This window comes from Thalassophryne amazonica, chromosome 19, assembly GCF_902500255.1.
Source record: "Thalassophryne amazonica chromosome 19, fThaAma1.1, whole genome shotgun sequence".
NCBI classification, from domain to species: Eukaryota; Metazoa; Chordata; class Actinopteri; order Batrachoidiformes; family Batrachoididae; genus Thalassophryne; species Thalassophryne amazonica.
Window position 1 is genome coordinate 32,670,755 of NC_047121.1, and position 17,435 is coordinate 32,688,189.

Genomic DNA, 17,435 nt, shown 5'->3' on the forward strand with positions numbered 1-17,435 from the left:
TCACGGACTACTGTGCTGAATCAGAAGATTCGTTTAGACCCAGAAAAAAATCAGTCACAATCCGGCAAAACGACAGATGGCTAAGATCTGCCTCAACTCCTTCTGGGGGAAATTCGCCCAGAGGGCAAATCTGACGCAGACTGCGCTCGTTAAAAACGCTGACGATCTGTTCAGGTATCTCTTTTCTGAAGAGTACGAGGTCGCATATCTAACATTCCTCAGCAGTCAGGTGGCTATGGTTCAATGGAGGTACGCCCCGCGGTACGTCAACCGACCGGGTAAAGCCGTCAATATTTTCATCGCAGCGTTTACAACGGCGTACGCGCGTTTGACCTTGTACGGTTTTATGGAGGCTGTGGCAAATCCTGACAGGATTCTGTATTATGATACCGATAGCCTGATTTACGTTTGTAGGCGGGGTGAAACCCCGCTGCCTACCGGTAATTATCTGGGGCAGCTCACCGACGAGTTGAACAGCGACGTCATCACAGAGTTTGCAGCAGCGGGGCCTAAAAGTTACGCATATAAAACCCGCACGAGGTAAAACGGTCATGCGTGTGAAGGGGATCACTCAACCCACGAGAGCTGTCAGAAAATAAACTTTGACAGCGTCAAAGATCTGGTCGAGGGTTATATAAAAGATCCCGCCCTCGCTAATCTATCAAAACCGCAGGGAATTAAACGTCATAAAAGCAGTTTCAGTTTGACAAACGTGTCATTTAAAAAATCCTTCAGGGTGGTGTATGACAACGGCGTCTTTTAAAGGACGGGGAAACCGAACCGTTCGGATTTTGAAGCATGTCTCACTCGGGAAATACGGTGGGAGTTTGACCCCAGACTTCAGCCCCATTCTCCTGTCTCATCGTTGGACCGAGTGGTTCGGGAAAGAGTGTGTTTGTGAAAACATTGCTGGAAAATTGTAGCCACGCTATGAGATATGTGCCTGACAACATTGTATGGCTGTAATACGTCTGAACAACTCTGTATTCTGAACTGAAGAAAAAAAAATAAATTTGTAAGGGACTCCCTGACTCATTTCTGGACGACAGCCTTTTCCCTGAAGGTCAGAGCCATCTGGTTATTTTGGACGATCTCATCTTTCAAGCAGCGGATCATCCTGAAGTTGTAGAATTTTCACCCAGTACAGACATCACCGGAATATGAGCGTCATCATGATCACACAGAACGTGTTCTAAAGGGAAATACAGTCGAACCATCAGTTTGAATTGTAATTATATGGTGCGTTTAAAAAATCCCAGAGACAAGTTACAGATGAACATTCTGGCTCAGCAAATGTTTCCCGGCAGAAAACAATTTTTATGGAGGCTCTTGATGATGCTACGAGCGTACCTTACGGGTATTTATTACTGGATTGCACGCAGGAGTGTCCAGATCAGTTCAGACTGAGATCGGGATTACTCCCCGCACGAGTGGCCCACAGTTTATTTGCAGAAAGAATAAACGGACATGAGCTCTCTTTTAAAAGGAACGCCCCCGCTCTTAAGCGCTAATCAGAGCGGGGAGAGGGAGGTCACCACAGCCTGAGGACTGCAGGCCGGAGCTTCTGAAAACTTTATCCGAGATCGCTTTGAATATATTAAAGGGGAATATCGCCTTGAGCGACTCTCAATTCCGGGCCTTGAAAAAACGAAAAGAGTTTTACGTCTTCTGGCCGACAGAAAAACCAGTATAAAAAGAAGCGGAGAGCGTTGATTCAGACGGGCGGCTTTCTCCTGCCTCTGCTCGCCGCGCCCCTGCCCGTTATAACGAGTCTAATAGTACCCAGAGGATAATGGCGTTCAAAGCGGCGCAAAAGATGTGTTTTACTCATCCACAGCAGATGCTTCAACTCGGTCATTCCGTTCCGCCGAGCGGAAATAACATCAGACAAACGGCGGGAAAATGATTTAGACTCGCGAATGCGAGGTAGACTGGAAGACCGTACTCACTCTCCTTATGAAAAAATTAAAAGTATGAGGCTCTGCTACAGCGCTTAACCCTGATCAAACAGGGGGAACTCGAATCACGCGTTTCACCCCGCAAGAGACTCGCGTTGCTAAGCAACCTGAGGAGGAGGGGGTGGAGGAGGAGGAGGAGGTAGATGAGACTGTCACAGAGGTCTGAAGAATATCCCCTCCAGAAAGCGTAGAACGCTGAATATATTATGAGGAAATTATGGAAGGGTGATACGCGCTGGAGTCCGTCGGGGGAATTTATTTACAAGGGGAAAGTCGTGAGGGGGTCTCCTCCCCATAGATCTTATGAACATCTCGGATCCTCGTTCAAGAAATCGAGCCCCCTACAGGTTGGTTGAAGTTCCTCAATATTTTACAGGAGCGGAACATTCCGTGGCGTGCGTATCAAACGCCAGCAGCGCGAGCGTTTCAGAAGCTTAAAAAAGGCCGGAGCAGCTCGCCGGATGAATCCCTTCTTTAACGATTCGCCGGCCAGAAAGAAACTTAAGAAAAAAAAAAGACTTCCAACGCTGGGAAGGTTTCTCACCAAAAGGAGGGTATCGAATTAAAAACTGACTGGATTATGATCAAGATCTTTAAAATACATCGCTTTCCAGTCAGTCACGTTTTTGTATATTGTTACTAATAAAAACACGGACTGAAACTCATCTCCGGCCTTCATCACTTTTATTCGGCATATGGTTTAAAACAACTTTCAACACTTCTGTATATAACAACGATGCAAAAAAATGAAAAACATTAAGGTATGATCGGGGGTGCATTTTCTACACATCCGGAACATTTTTCACAAAAAAACACATAAAAAAAATCAAAGGTCAAAGGTCAAAGCTTCTTTCTACGTTTAAAAACGGGGGTTTACATTATGCAAACGCGATAAAACTTTAAAGGTATGATCGGAAGGCCGCTCTCACATCCATCCCGTTTCGCGAAAAAAAACACATAAAAAAAATCAAAGGTCAAAGCTTCTTTCTACGTTTAAAAACGGGGGTTTACATTATGCAAACGCGATAAAACTTTAAGGGTATGATCGGAAGGCCGCTCTCACACATCCATCCCGTTTTCAGGCGAAAAAAACACATAAAAAAATCAAAGGTCAAAGGTCAAAGCTTCTTTCTACATTTAAAACGGGGGTTTACATTATGCAAACGCGATAAAACTTTAAAGGTAGATCGGAAGACCGCTCTCACACATCCATCCCGTTTTCAGGCGAAAAAAAACACATAAAAAAAATCAAAGGTCAAGGTCAAAGCTTCTTTCTACGTTTAAAAACGGGGGTTTACATTATGCAAACGCAATAAAACTTTAAAGGTATGATCGGAAGGCCGCTCTCACACATCCATCCCATTTTCAGGCGAAAAAAACATAAAAAAATCAAAGGTCAAAGGTCAAAGCTTCTCTACGTTAAAAACGGGGGTTTAAATTATCCAAACGCGATAAAACTTTAAAGGTATGATCGGGAGAGCGTTCTAAGACGGGGGTTACATTTTCACACGGAAAACAAAAAAAATAGGATCGCCGGTTACACAAGCCGTGACATATTTAAACTCATGCAGAGGCCCTGCTAGCTGGTTACAGGAGGTATTGCAGCTTTTCTTAAGGCAATACGATATCTTTTCACAAATCAGAAACCAAATCATCGTTCCCAATAGTATTTTCGGAGTATAAAGACACCACATCCCGGTACGACTTCCCACTGGCTCTGTTATACAGATAATACACAGTGTTGTCCGCATACGTCGGATAACTCGTGCTGAAGCTGCTTGTTGTGATACAGAATGTTTTTAACATCTGGGAGATTCCAGATATCGCAGGATGCTTTTAGGGTAGTAATCAAAGTCAGGGCTGAGGCCGAACGAGTCAAAAAATGTGGCTCGACCATTTTTTCAACGGTGAGCGCTAACCAGTGTTCCCCCGGTAAATGTCTAGGGTGGGTGTTTACAATGAAATATACGGGAGGGCCCGGCTTGATCCGGAATAACTCGTCAGACGCAAAAACACCGGCAAACAGGTCTCCTATTAAGCCCCTCATAACAGCGTCCAATTCCAGGGTGTTCATCAGTAAAAATCCACAAGGACCTGTCACTTGGAATTAATCTCCAGGAGAGATCATAACACGCGTACACTATCAGCGTGGTGGTATGCGGAGTCGCGACTCTGAATCTCATTTCAAGTCGCAGGGTGCCTGTGGAGACGGGCTCAGAGCGCCGCTGTCCTCCTCCAGGTTTAAATTGAAGACATACAGCGCGTAGCCGTGCGCAAAATCCTCCCGGTCTATACAGAGAGGGCTGGTTTTGAGGTGTCGTCCGGTCGCGGTGTAGAGATTGTAAACCCCCTGACAGAGAGTTCGTTGTTAAATTCAGGCTGGAAAGCTTTAGCCGGCAGCTGCTCCCGTTTTGACTGAGTGCGAGGTACCCCAGGTCATAGTGTGCAAATTCAACGGGGAGAGATCTCTTCTCCCGCTGAATGCATTGTGATTCACCATACCCAGAACCACATATTGGGCATGGTTCCTAAAAACAGGTTCTCCTGGTTGCATATCCTGGAATGGCTGGGGATCACGTAAGTCTTACGTTGATTCGTGATAACGGGTTCCCTTTCATGAGAGCTGCGGAGTGGCCCAATCTCACTGCAGGGGATATGGTGACTTTCTTAACGAATAGGGACGCGCCAGAATTTTCAGCTTGAAAGTGGAGGCCGCCAGCCCCATCAGGCAGAAAGCATCGCTGACTCGAATTAATTTAACTCTTAGATCAATGTTATCAGAAGAAGCCTCTCGCAGAAAAATATGTCCGCGTGCAGCGGACCCTGAATTTGAAATTCACGCGATTCGGCGCTAAAGCGCGCTCTGCTCACGAGGCCTTTATTCGGGCCCGCGTCATCCACAGCGGTCAAATTGTGCTGACCCGGGTGTCCTTGTAAAACAAACCGCCCGTGAACTGCGATTTCAGTGAAGCGGGGGAAAAGTTCAGCAGCGTCTCAATCATTGCCCTGTACGGGTGCGTCGCGCTGGACTGGGAAATCAGCCGGTCACCCAGAGTCACGTCGACTTGTGAGAAAATCGTATTGAGAGGATAATTTATGACGCCCACGCGCGGCGACATTAGCCAGGTCAGTCCCGTCGGCGTTTGTAATTTTCATTCGCAGATAAAGCAGAGTATTGAGGTCTAAATACCTCTCACCGTCTCCGGGGATAAAAAACTCGATAGGGCCCATGTCCGTCAGGGCTGATAACGGGCTGACTTCACGTATTGGCTTTGCTTGATGGACAGCTGGGTCCCGGGGACGGCGAATAAATCCAATTCGCTCATGGTGCATTCGGGGGAATTATTTCGCAAAAGAGACATTGTTTAAGAGAAAATATCCCCGGACAACCTCCTCTTATGCTTCCTTCGAACTGTTCTGCTTTTTCTGGGGATCTTTCGCTTTTTAACCATTTTGACCCGTTTCCCCGGGGGGCGTTTCCGGGGCCTTCTTGAGAGCACCATGATCCTGGACCCCCGCTGCTGCTCGGGCTCCTGACTCCGTCCGGCCTCTCAACAACGCGGTCACTACGTCGGAAGCGATGCTTCAGGCTGCGTTTTCAGGTGAGGTTTGGCGAGTGTATCCTTGTTTAATCAGCGGCGACACAAATTTGAACAGTTTCGAAATATGTTCCCGAGCCCGCGCCCGTACATAACAGGAGCGCCGTGGAAGCCGTGAAGGCCGTTCCCGACTTGATTTTCATAGTAAGGCACAAATCTATAAATGTCGGCTTTGTGGGCTGCCCCAGCCATTTTTTTTTTTTTTTTTTTTATCCCGCCGGTTTAAAATAATGTCACAACCACTTTACCGTATCTGAAATCCACTGTTCGATCTTGATCGCTTTTGATTTCGATGCGTATTGTCTCAATATGTCTTTTGGAGACCGGGATGTAATAAGCGGGGTTGAATTTCTTTGTAATTATTTCCCCGAAACGACCTCCAATTTCGAACGCTCGGAGGAGAGGAGCAAAAGCGCGCCCACCGCCTGAGGCTGTACAACGTCTGTATAACAGAACAGGTGATACATCCCTGCTTTTATATCGGGGTAGCAGGGACAGCTCGTGACCCGGGTCCACATCTCAGCCATTGATTAGGGTGCATCCCAGCATGTACGCCGTCGGGGCTTCAAATATACCTGGCTGGTACCGTCTCCTTCCCACAGAAACTTTTTCTGGATATCGTCATATTTTAAGTCAGATTCGGATCTATAGTCTTCAAACAAGGGTTTATCAGCCCTGCAATAACCTCAAAGTTATCATAATTATCCCGTGTCAAAATACCGCGAGTGAACGGCGAGTTTGTTCTTGCCCGTAATTTTCATCACCTGGAACGTACAGGAAGGCTTTTCCGGATATTAACCAGGTGTGCGGATAAGAAATTTCCGTCAGTGCCACATCCCAGTCACCCTCTAGATCCAGGTGTCGAGCCAAGTCCACTGGTAGCATGAATTGTGTTGTCCGGGAATACTTTTAGGCTGGCGTTGAAGGCAGAGTCATATAAATCCGTGTTTCAGATCCCGATCCATTTCTCATATGTCGGTTGAAGATGGAAGTTCTCATATTTATACGGCCATCAGCTGGTCCGCGGGAACCCAGGAGTTAAATTTCTGGGCCAATTTTTCCATCTGACAAATACAATTTCTTTCCCTTGGTAAAACGTTCACAAATAATTTCTTGAACCTGATACGGTCTGTCTTTTGCTATTTTAACCTTCTGCAATTCCGGTTCATAGAATGAACCTTCAATGATCTCGCCGTCATAATCTTTCAATTATAAACGGGCGGCATGCGTTGTATACATTCTGACACCGTGAACATTCATCCGAAAACTTTGTTCATATTTTTTATCAAAAACTCCCCTGAGCTTGGAGACCCTGACTATATCTCCGACCTTATATTTACACTTCACAGGCCTCCTGCGTAGGGTGGATGCCCCGTACAAATTTTGAAACACTTGATCGACATTTCGATCATTAACCTCATTCGGCCTCATCTTAATGCTTTTATGATAACTCTCGTTATAAGCCGTGAGTAAAGACGGTAGGACGTCGATGTATCTTCTTGTTTTTAGCAGTAAAATATCTCCACATTCTCGTCTTTAGCGTGCGATTAAACCTCTCGACAACCGAGGCTTTCAGATCACTTGCGGTGGCAAAATGTAGAATCCGGTGTTTTTTCATTAAATCCTTGAACGGTTTGTTAAAAAACTCTTTCCCGGCATCAGTCTGCATCTTCAGAGGCACCCCGCTGCTTTAAGAGTGAGGCAAAGGCCTGTGAGACTTCGCGCCCTTGCTTTGACTTCAGAGGTCTGGCATACGCTTTTTTTGAGAAGATATCGATAACGGTCAGCAGGTACTTGTACCCGTCGTTAAAATCTGATAACCCCTGCATGTCGCATAAATCCGCCTGAAATTGGTTAAGCGGGTTTGTGACAAATACTCTATTTTGGAAAATGCATCCTGGCAGGTTTGTGTAATGTGTATACATCTTCCCCTGACAGGAAATCTCTGATATGCTTCATACGAATTTTAGAGCCGTGTTGATCGGTCATAGCCCTGCGTAAACGCTCCAGCCTCCAAAACTCCCCGGATTTACCGGACTATAATATATATCCTTCATTAAACCTCATCACCCATCTTTTAAGACGGATCTCTTCGGAATGATGAACCGGATAGTCCTTTTGCATTTTTATATGTTTTAGCGACCATAAATATTAGTCTTTTGTTTTAAATAGGCGCTTTGGAAACGTTAATTGAAGTCTGATTCAGCACCGCGGAGAGCGCTCACAGAGCAGCCTCGAGCTTTTAATAAGACCGTTTAAAACCCATCATTAATTCATACGAGCACCTTTTTTTTTCCATCAAAACCTCGTTTGTATGACTGTCTTGCTATATGAAGCGCCTTGGGGCAACTGTTTTGTTGTGGTTTTGGCGCTATATAAATTTGGTTTGTAAAACATTTCACCTTTTTCAACATATTATTGGAAAGAACACTGACCGTCTGAGTTTTAGAATGTATGCTTTATTACATTCATTAAAGTCACACAGAGAAAAAAGCATATGTTCATGGTTATTAAACACAAATTTGGTCCACTTACATGAAGAAAAAAGTATACGTTTTAAATAGGCGCTCTTGGAAACGTTAAATTGAACTCTGATTCAGCACCGCGGAGAGCGCTCACAGAGCAGCCTCGAGCTTTTAATAAGACTGTGTTAAAACCCATCATAATTCATACGAGCACCTTTTTTTTCCCACCAAAACCTCGTTTGTATGACTGTCTTGCTATATGAAGCGCCTTGGGGCAACTGTTTTGTTGTGGTTTTGGCGCTATAAATTTGGTTTGTAAAACATTTCACCCTTTTTCAACAATATTATTGGAAAGAACACTGACCGTCTGAGGTAGAATGTATGTTATTACATTCATTAAGTCACACACAGAGAAAAAAGCATATGTTCATGTTATTAAACACAACATGCATGAAGGAAAAAAGATACGTTCACGTACAAAACTGGAAAACTCTCAGTAATACATCTCCCCCGCATTTACGGTTTATTTCAGTATTCAGCTGTAAAAGTGTAGGAACAATCTCCCCTCTGGACACCCCCATCTGTTTCACCCGGCACGCTATCACATCCACAAACAGAGTGTCTAATGTAAGCAGGTGCATCGGATTACACCGTGTAAAATCGTCAGTGGTCAAAACAGAGATTTTCAGTAATACGTTGTACAGAGATTTTTCAGATGAATGGAGAGCCGTGCTGTAGATATGATCTGTCCAGACTCCGGGCCCGGGGCGACGTCTGATAACGTCGAAGACCCTCTCCAAAGCGCATGAAGGCGGGGCGTCTGGGATCTCCAGTCTGCGAATGACTACCCGCTCCAGCTTATACGAGAGTCCACGTATAATATAAACTTCCCGCAAGCTTTGAAAGAGAGTCATCACACAATTACCCATGACTGTAAAACAATATAATGATATTTAAAAAACAAACAAAAAAAAGCAGGTTTTTTCTTCAGTCGTCTGGGTTATAGACGGCTACCATCCCCTCCAGGTCGAGATCTGCGTCTTCACCGTAACATGTGTACAGTTCGTTGATCTTTGCTTCAAAATTATCAGTGTATTTCAGCTCAGTGACGATGTTTTCTACCCCCCCTGAACCCTCGCAGCCGATGGGTTGAGGAAGCGCTGGGCTAGGAGCTTTACCACAGCCGGGATGAAGGTCGGTCTCCAGAGTCTCACCATTAATCTCTCAAAATGTCCGGTAAAGAAATATTCATTTAACGGGTCCAGGCATTCGTGCTGGCGCTGGCTGGGGTGATCGATCTCACACCCGTAACAGAGTTTTTGTCTGTAACTTTTGATCACAGCCAAAAGTAAGTGTGCCACGCCGACTTTCACCGTTTTCAGTAATTCCTCTGACAGGAACCCGTCTGGCCGGTCAGATGCGAAAGATGTGGCGTATTTCTCAGCCGGCTCGAGGTCTTGTACCTCCCGCGGACTCGCGGCCTCCGTGACAGCGGGAAGAGACCCCACGCCTCCCGGCTGGAAAGCGGTGAGAAGGATGGATCTCGCCCCAGACCGGCTCGAGCTGAACTCCCCACGGGCTCTCGTACCCGCCGCGGGTCCGTGAAGCCTGGCTCAGGGACGGCAGGTCTCTTCCAAGTCGAGCGCGCAGTCACAAGTGATGTCGTCGGCCGCTGCAATGGGAGAGGTTGAGGAGCTCATGCTGGTTCGTCGTCCGATGCTTGAATGAGATGTGGTCCCCTGGTTTTATAGAAACCCCCGTGCATGCGGGGAGGAGCTACGTCAGAGTTTTTTTTTTTTTTTTTCTGTTTATTTTATTTTATTTTTTATTATTTATTTTTTTAAGTAAAAGAGGGGCCAAGTTTTTTCGGACTTCGATAACGTCCCTCCAGGCCAGGCACCTTGTAAAGAGGCCCGTAATCCTGTCGTTGCAGGTGTTGAACATCTCATGCCAGCTCTCAGCCGCAGCTGTGACGCTTCTGACGTGGCCGCTGGCACTAAGCCGCTCCAACTTAATTTCACCCTCAGAGACAGTGTCAGGAGGTCCACGCTGAAATATCACCCTATAGCGCGGCCCCTGGGTGCTGAGCCAGGTGAGTTGGAAGCGTGTTTCTTCTTTTCCGGCGTCCGATCTCCTGGAGGTTCAGGGTTGACCGTGTCGCGAATCATCGAGCCCGCCGCCGCGGAGAAGACACCCAATCGGCGGAAGTAAGCGCCACCCGTGGGTTCCTCGAGTGGCAGTCTCACCCTCGGCCAGAGTGAAGAAACTTACTTGGGCATAATACGGGTCGAACGTGTAAGTTAAACGTTCATGCCCCTCCAGGCTGTACGTCAGATCTTCCTCCGGTATCGGCTGGCTCAGACGGCTGACGTACATCCTCGCTTTTTTTGGAGCGAGCGAGCCTTCTGTTGTCATGGATGTTAACTGGGGTCTCGCAGATGTAGCGGAGGATCGGAGTTCGTCTCGCCATGGTGAATGCTGTATGTCACTCTGTCGTCGGAAAGGGGATTTTTAAACCCTTCTTCGTCCCGCGGGGCGTAATTCCTCACCTTTTGCTCTAAAAACACCGTTTGGCGTGAGTGAGACCGAAGTTTGTTGATTTTTTCGGGTTCATCACCTCGGGGCAGCATCTGCTCAGCGGGTGTCCCGCGCCCCATGATCGATCGGCTCGCACACCATGATCGATCGGCTAATATCTTAAAAGAAAACATCATTTGGCGTGAGTGAGAAGGAGCTTTGTTGATTGTTCGGGTTCATCACCTCGGGGCAGCATCTCCGCTCAGCGGGTGTGCCGCCAACACACACACACACACGACACACACACACACACACACACACACACACACACACACACACACACACACACACACACACACACACACACACACACACACGACACAGCTAGCGTCTGCAACAGGTATTACAGCCGGGGTCATGTTTCCGCGAGCAGCTCTATGTGTGGGTATTTGACCGTCTTGCTGCAAAGACTTACAGCCGAGAGACGGCTATTTGTTTCCCTTCTTTAATTTACGAATTAAAAAATAGAAAAGGAAACGTAATAATTTAAGAATTAAGAAATATTAAAGGGGCATTAAATAATAGACACTGATTTATGTTTAATTATTTCAGAATTAGTTAATTCTTTAATACATTAAAAAGATCTAGGTATTTTTAATCATTCTTTAATTCATGAAATAAAATGACATTAAAATATTAGACCCTGGGTGGGAGGGGAGGTATGGCTTGGAGGCGGTGCTTGGGCGGGGTTAGGGGAGGAGCTTGGGGGTGGGGCTAGGGAGGAGCCGGGCAGAACTAGGGGAGGAGCCGGGGGCGGGGCTTAGGGGCGGGACATACTGACGTCATCGACTCTGATTGGATGTGACGTCATAAGGGGGGGGCTCGGAGGCGGGACTAGGGGCGGGGCTTAGGGGGGACATAGTGACGTCATCGATTATGATTGGCTGTGATGTCATAAGGTGGGATTAGGGGAGGGGTTGGGGCAGGGCTTAGGGCGGGACATAGTGACGTCATCGATTCTGATTGGCTGTGACGTCATAAGGGGGGCGGGGCTTAGTGACGTAGTCGATTCTGATTGGCTGACAGGGTCATTAATCACTTTTTGACTAAAGGTTGGTCAGTTTTCTCTGTCACATTTAGCATCATGACATTAAAATCTGTATCGAGCAACAAGGAAACAGCTACATTGATGTCAAAAATCTTATAGGCCTATATATCACAGAGGAACCTGACCAGGAGTTAATAAGCAACGTTCACAAACGGTATAGCATCCATCGCAGATATCCGACTAGTCTAAATACTTTTGTTACCAATGTACAAGAAAAAATATATGTAATAAAAAAAATATAACATATTTACTTAAATAAATGTACTTAAACTAGGTAAAAGGTAAAGTTATTATAATATAGAATTGCATATTTTAGAATATATATAAATGGATTATATTTCTGTATTACACTTTATCTTCATAGGATATGGCATCTTTAACTGCAATGCAAATACTGTTCTAATATACATAGGAACTAGCTGAGTTACCCATTCTATGCACGGGTAATAAAGAGGAATTTTAGCCATGCCATTGTATATTTTATGTCACTTTATTTAAGGTGTAGTATGTTGCATTTCATTGTGTGTATGTCGTCATCATTAATTTTCATAGAGCAATTTGTGACTTTCATGAGACTCAAGTGAATGATGATAAAAGGTAATCGCATGTCAGATCACTGCAGTACTGTGGGATATAGTATTCTTAGTGCAGACATTTGCCAGCTTTATTACATTTCATCCATTTAGCACTTGGGGTTTTACTACCTAACATCCCTCGCTTCTTGGGAGGCATATCGACAGTCTACCTGTCTGCATGCTGTACACAGCAGGTACATTTTAATTAAAAACGCACACCTTAACTCGCATGCGGCGCACACTGGCCTGTTCAGACTCTAATTAAAGTGCACTCTAGCCAGCCGCTACAGTGTAGTAAGTAAAGTGTGATGCTTGCTACCTGACTTGAGTACCACGTGAACTGCAAAAATAAGGGCTCCAGTGAGTGGGTCGTGATCTAATATATAAGTCTGTGTGTGTGTCTGTGTGTGTGTTCACGCACGTGTGCATTCAACCTAAGGGCCCCAGTAACTTCCCCCTTGGTGCGTCCAGTCACCATAGCTAATATGGTGTCGATTGCTTAATTACTGTGGCTGTGCATAGTGAACACACACACATGCACACACACATGCATGCATGCCCAGTCAGCCTTATATATTAAAATACAATCTAATAATGTTTCATATATGTCTGTTTTGGTTTCCAACTTCAAGAATAAAACAGGATTTGAATGCTACAGTGCACAATGCCCCTCAGAGAATTTAGAATTTCAGATGTCATGGGGGAGATACTCCAGACCCCACCTCAAAAACAATAAGTACTATCATCTTGGAACTCGGAAATTTAAAAGTGTAGATTATGCAAATGAACTGGTTAGCTGGTAGTGAAGACTGATGCACCAAATCAATCAACAAAGCAATTTTGTTTTGTCTATGCAATATAAGACAAAACAAAATTGATGCGCAATAGCACCAAAGGTGGTGCCCTATGATTAGGAGCCAAGTTACTGTTTGCGATGACAGATGATTATGAGCACCATTTTTTTTGTGTGTGTGTGTGTGCATACCATAGACTGAATGGTGCATACATGTCTACACTAGCATGTATGTTGCTTGCTTCTTCTGTACATGCAAACGTGCACATCTATACAGGACATTACAGCACATAGCTGTTTCTGTATCTCCTCCACTCTCCCTTATCTCTCTGCCTTTAACCTTCAAGTCCCTACTTCAGACTGTGAATTCCTCAAAACTATATCGGATTCTGGATTTATTGGACTACTATTGGATTAACCATGGAATTGATCAGCTGGTCTCTGAACGCTGTAGACACCATTTTTTCTACAAGGAGGTCAGGACCGGGGGATCCTACCTACCCAGATGTAATGTATCCTGTGGGCTATGTCCTCTACTCCTGGGGGTCTTGGCGTGTGGCATGCTTGGCGCCTTTCTCCATTGAGTATGTCGAGGATTTAGTCATTTTTGGTCTCATGGCAGCAGGGCTGGTACTTTTTGGCTTATGTGCTGCCCTGATCTATACAAGACGGCGGCAAGACGGGCCCTTGCTTGTCCGTCATGATTAACGAGGTTGGCAAGGCAGTGCATTCTCAGACGCGTTGACTCTTGCTCACACGCAAATTGGATGACACCTTGGAGCTGATGCGTGCCTTGCAGTTGAAGTTGAAGGTTCGGAGGCCGGTGATATTCTTAATTCATAATTGGGATATTCTAAATTCATAATTGGGATTTGGCTGTTCAAGTGGAACAGCCATAGACTGAATGTTGCTACATGTCTACGCTAGCACGTATGTTGCTTGCTTCTTCTGTATGTGCAAATGTCACATACAGGACATTACAGTAGATGATCCGCCTCTGTCAATTCCCAGGGCAGTTTTCCAAAAACAGCATGTAGACTGGTGTGGGTTTTAGTGTTGATTTTGGGATAAAATGCTGCTTTGCTCTGAGTGTAGCACAGTGACAGACAGCCAACAGAATCACAGTACGGTTGTATAAATTTCTAATTACAGTAAGAAAACGCAGTCCTCAGCGCCTCCTCCTGGCACTTCTGCTGCAGTGCTGCTCGGTTCAGCTCTTCCTCCCATGATCGCAGCTCCTGAGTGGTCCAAAGACATGTTAGGTTTTATGTTGGGTAAAACTCAAGAGCAACGCAAAGAGTCAAGCTTATGTCAGAAAAAGTTTTGGTATCTCTGCCAAGGAGGGTAAGTTATTGCTGTGAATCATTCCTGTGTGGGCAAGATAAAACTATGGCAGGATTTTGCTTCTGCCAACCAGTGGATGAGGGCAAAGGTCATGTGATTGCTCTTGTGAGTCTGTTGGCCACACTCACAGAAATATTTAACCCAGCTTTTAAGATTTATGTAATTTTATGACATGACAAATTCTCATTTACTTTTTTTTTTAGATAATTTTAATACAAACCTAGCAAATAAACCTTACATGATGCATATTCATTACTGTAATAAATCCTATTTATTTGAAATGCATAATCCTCAGCTTTATGTATTTAGTATTAATACAATATAATTACTCTAAATCAATAATAATGACTATTTATTTAAAATACATAAAGTATATTGTCTGAATTGCATAATAATTATGTTACCTATACAAGATAAGTGGCATAGGTAACATAATCGTTCACGCCTGCCTGACTGTGTGTCCCTCCTGATGATGGCTCGATGTTTTCATGGTTCGCTCATTCGGGCTGTTTCACCATGATTCACCCTGATTCCTACTGATTCATGCTGTGTGTGAAGGGGCCAAGGATGGTTCTTAATCTCCAAGTTATTCCTGATTCGTAGCTCAACACCTTGCAAGGGAGCTCCTAATGTGTGTGTGTGTGTGTGTGTGTGTGTGTGTTAAAATGTCTGGTCTGAAATGGAAAAACCTTATAGAAATGCAATTCTTTTACTGCCATGATGATCTCAACCCCCCACCCCAACACACACACACACACACTTGAACTCAGATGTAAAGTCAACCTTCTCTTTGGTCCTCAGCTGATCAAACATTTCCTGTATCTCCAGTTTCCAATCATCCTGCAGCGAGTGGAAGGACTTTTCCGGCATGTCAAAAAAGCCAGACTCCTCGATGGCCGTCAGCTGGTCCAGAACAGTTATGAACTGTGGGCGGGAATGAGGGTCTGAACTCCAACAGTCTGTGGGAAGACAGTCAAAAACCTGAGCCAATTTTGCCTCAAGCAAATATTCATTTAGTGCATTTTAAAAGAAAATTGATCAATTACTGCTTCAATACATAACTACAAGGGACGTGCAGAAAAACATCTGTGCCTTGTTGTGTCTGATATAGATTCATACTAATTAAACATTTCTGATTCATTGATATCATAATGGGCAGCACAGTGGCTTAGTGGTTTGCACTGTTGCCTCACAGTGAGAAGGTCATGGGTTCAATTCCAGCCTGTGGCCTTTCTGTGTGGAGTTTGCATGTTCTCCCCGTGTTTCGATGTGTTTCCTCCGGGTGCTCCGGTTTCCTCCCAGATCCAAAGACATGTGGGTTAGGTGGATTGGTGGATATATGTGTGTGTGGGTGTGACTGTGTTTGTTTGTCTGTTTGTGGCCCTGCGACAGACTGGGTGTACCCCGCCTCGTGCTCTGTGATTGCTGGGATAGGCCCCCGCGACCCTCAATTGGACTAAGCAGTTGAAGATGTGTGTGTCCGTGTGTGTGTGTGATATCATAATATGATTCAATCTGTCCTTGACATTTGATAAATTCTGTTCAAAACTGAAACACTTTGTTCTTGTGCAATCCATGTGGATTCCAAACTATTTGAATTAAATGGCTATTAGCATGTTAGCATGTGGGGATCCACGGGCTCTAGATTGGGTAGTGTTTATAAAATAGGTAGCTGACATGTTTCAAGCGTGGCAAAACATTATGAAAAGTTTTTATAATGATTTGGAATGGCGTGTGAGTCCAAAATGTTTTTGGAACCTTTGACCTCAACAGTTTTTAGAAGAAGAACTCAACCATTGTATTTCCTGTCAATTCCATATTTTTATGTTAATTTACTGTCTTACTGTATTCATAAATTGTTTAGGTTCTTGTTATCATATACACACCTTTATTAGTAGTGGTATTATTAGTATTATTATCGTCATCAGTATTATTATTGATTTTTAAATGGACCACAATCAAAATAAGTGTTTTCACTTTCTTGCGCATCCATGAATTTTTAACATTTACAATTATGTACTTACATTGAACTTGCTAAATAAAATCATGCACACATGCACACACCCATGCTTTTAATATATAGATGATTTACTGCCCTCTGCTGGAATGGCATGTGAGTCTAGAATGTAATTATCAGCGTCCATTGTTCAGTGCTGTTAGCTAATATCCATAGTTTCTCCAAAAACATTAGTCCTATCAAAGTTCCATTTTGGCAGCATTCACGCTTGACCCAAAATACATAAACGTACCAATTTGTCCAGGATCAAAGTGATACACATGCACACTTTTTGTCTTTTCTACATTCTGTCGCAAGCAGGTGCTTCTATTTTTACAACACCCACAAACAGAGACGGTGGTGGAAGACATCAAACGCACAACACTTCTAACTCATGGTAATGGAAACATGACACTTAACTAAACTGACTAAACCATTGAACTACAAAAACACAATAAATCAATAACACTAACAACACTGTTAAACTAACATGAACCACAATAACAACATTTAAAAACCCCAAATCCACAAACTCCATGGTGCACTGCAGCACAACATCCATTGTTCACTGTTGTTAGATAATATCGCTAATTTCCTACAAAAATATGAGTCCTAGAAACTTTCTGTTTTTAATTTAATTTCACCAGGTAGTCTCATTGAGATCAAGACCTCTTTGCAAGGGAGACCTGGACAATTACAAAGTTTCCAATTCACCTAACCTGCATGTCTTTAAATGTGGGAGGAAACGGAGCACCTGGAGGAAACCAAACGCAAACGCCACACAGAAAGGCCACAGGTGGGAATCGAAACCCGTGACCTTCTTGCTATGCTGCAACTGTGCTAACCACTAAGCTAGGTGAAACGAGTTAGTCGAGTAACTTGAATAATTCAATTACAAAAAAGTTCAAGGTACACACAGAGTAAAGTAAAGCCTTTAAGAGAAAGACGGTCCACGATGACCATCTGAAGTAGCTTAAAAGCACATTTAAAGTGAAGCAGTGTCTTTGTCTGTTTTTAAAAAAACGGTATGGTTCGCTGGCTGCTCTCTGCTCTATGTGGGGAGTAACTACTGATTTGGCG

General features: G+C 44.4%; 1 protein-coding gene and 1 long non-coding RNA gene across 2 annotated transcripts in view; both read right to left on the bottom strand.

The window, feature by feature from the left end:
- The window catches only part of map3k9 (mitogen-activated protein kinase kinase kinase 9), an 82,134-nt gene that overhangs the window by 33,405 nt on the left and 31,294 nt on the right, over nt 1–17,435 (bottom strand). The gene's annotated exons all lie outside the window — the stretch shown is intronic.
- LOC117531711 lies at nt 14,207–15,313 on the bottom strand. Its single transcript, XR_004566708.1, has 2 exons — nt 15,143–15,313; nt 14,207–14,253 (listed from the first exon to the last, which is right to left on the bottom strand). It is a non-coding gene; the product is annotated as an uncharacterized LOC117531711 (long non-coding RNA).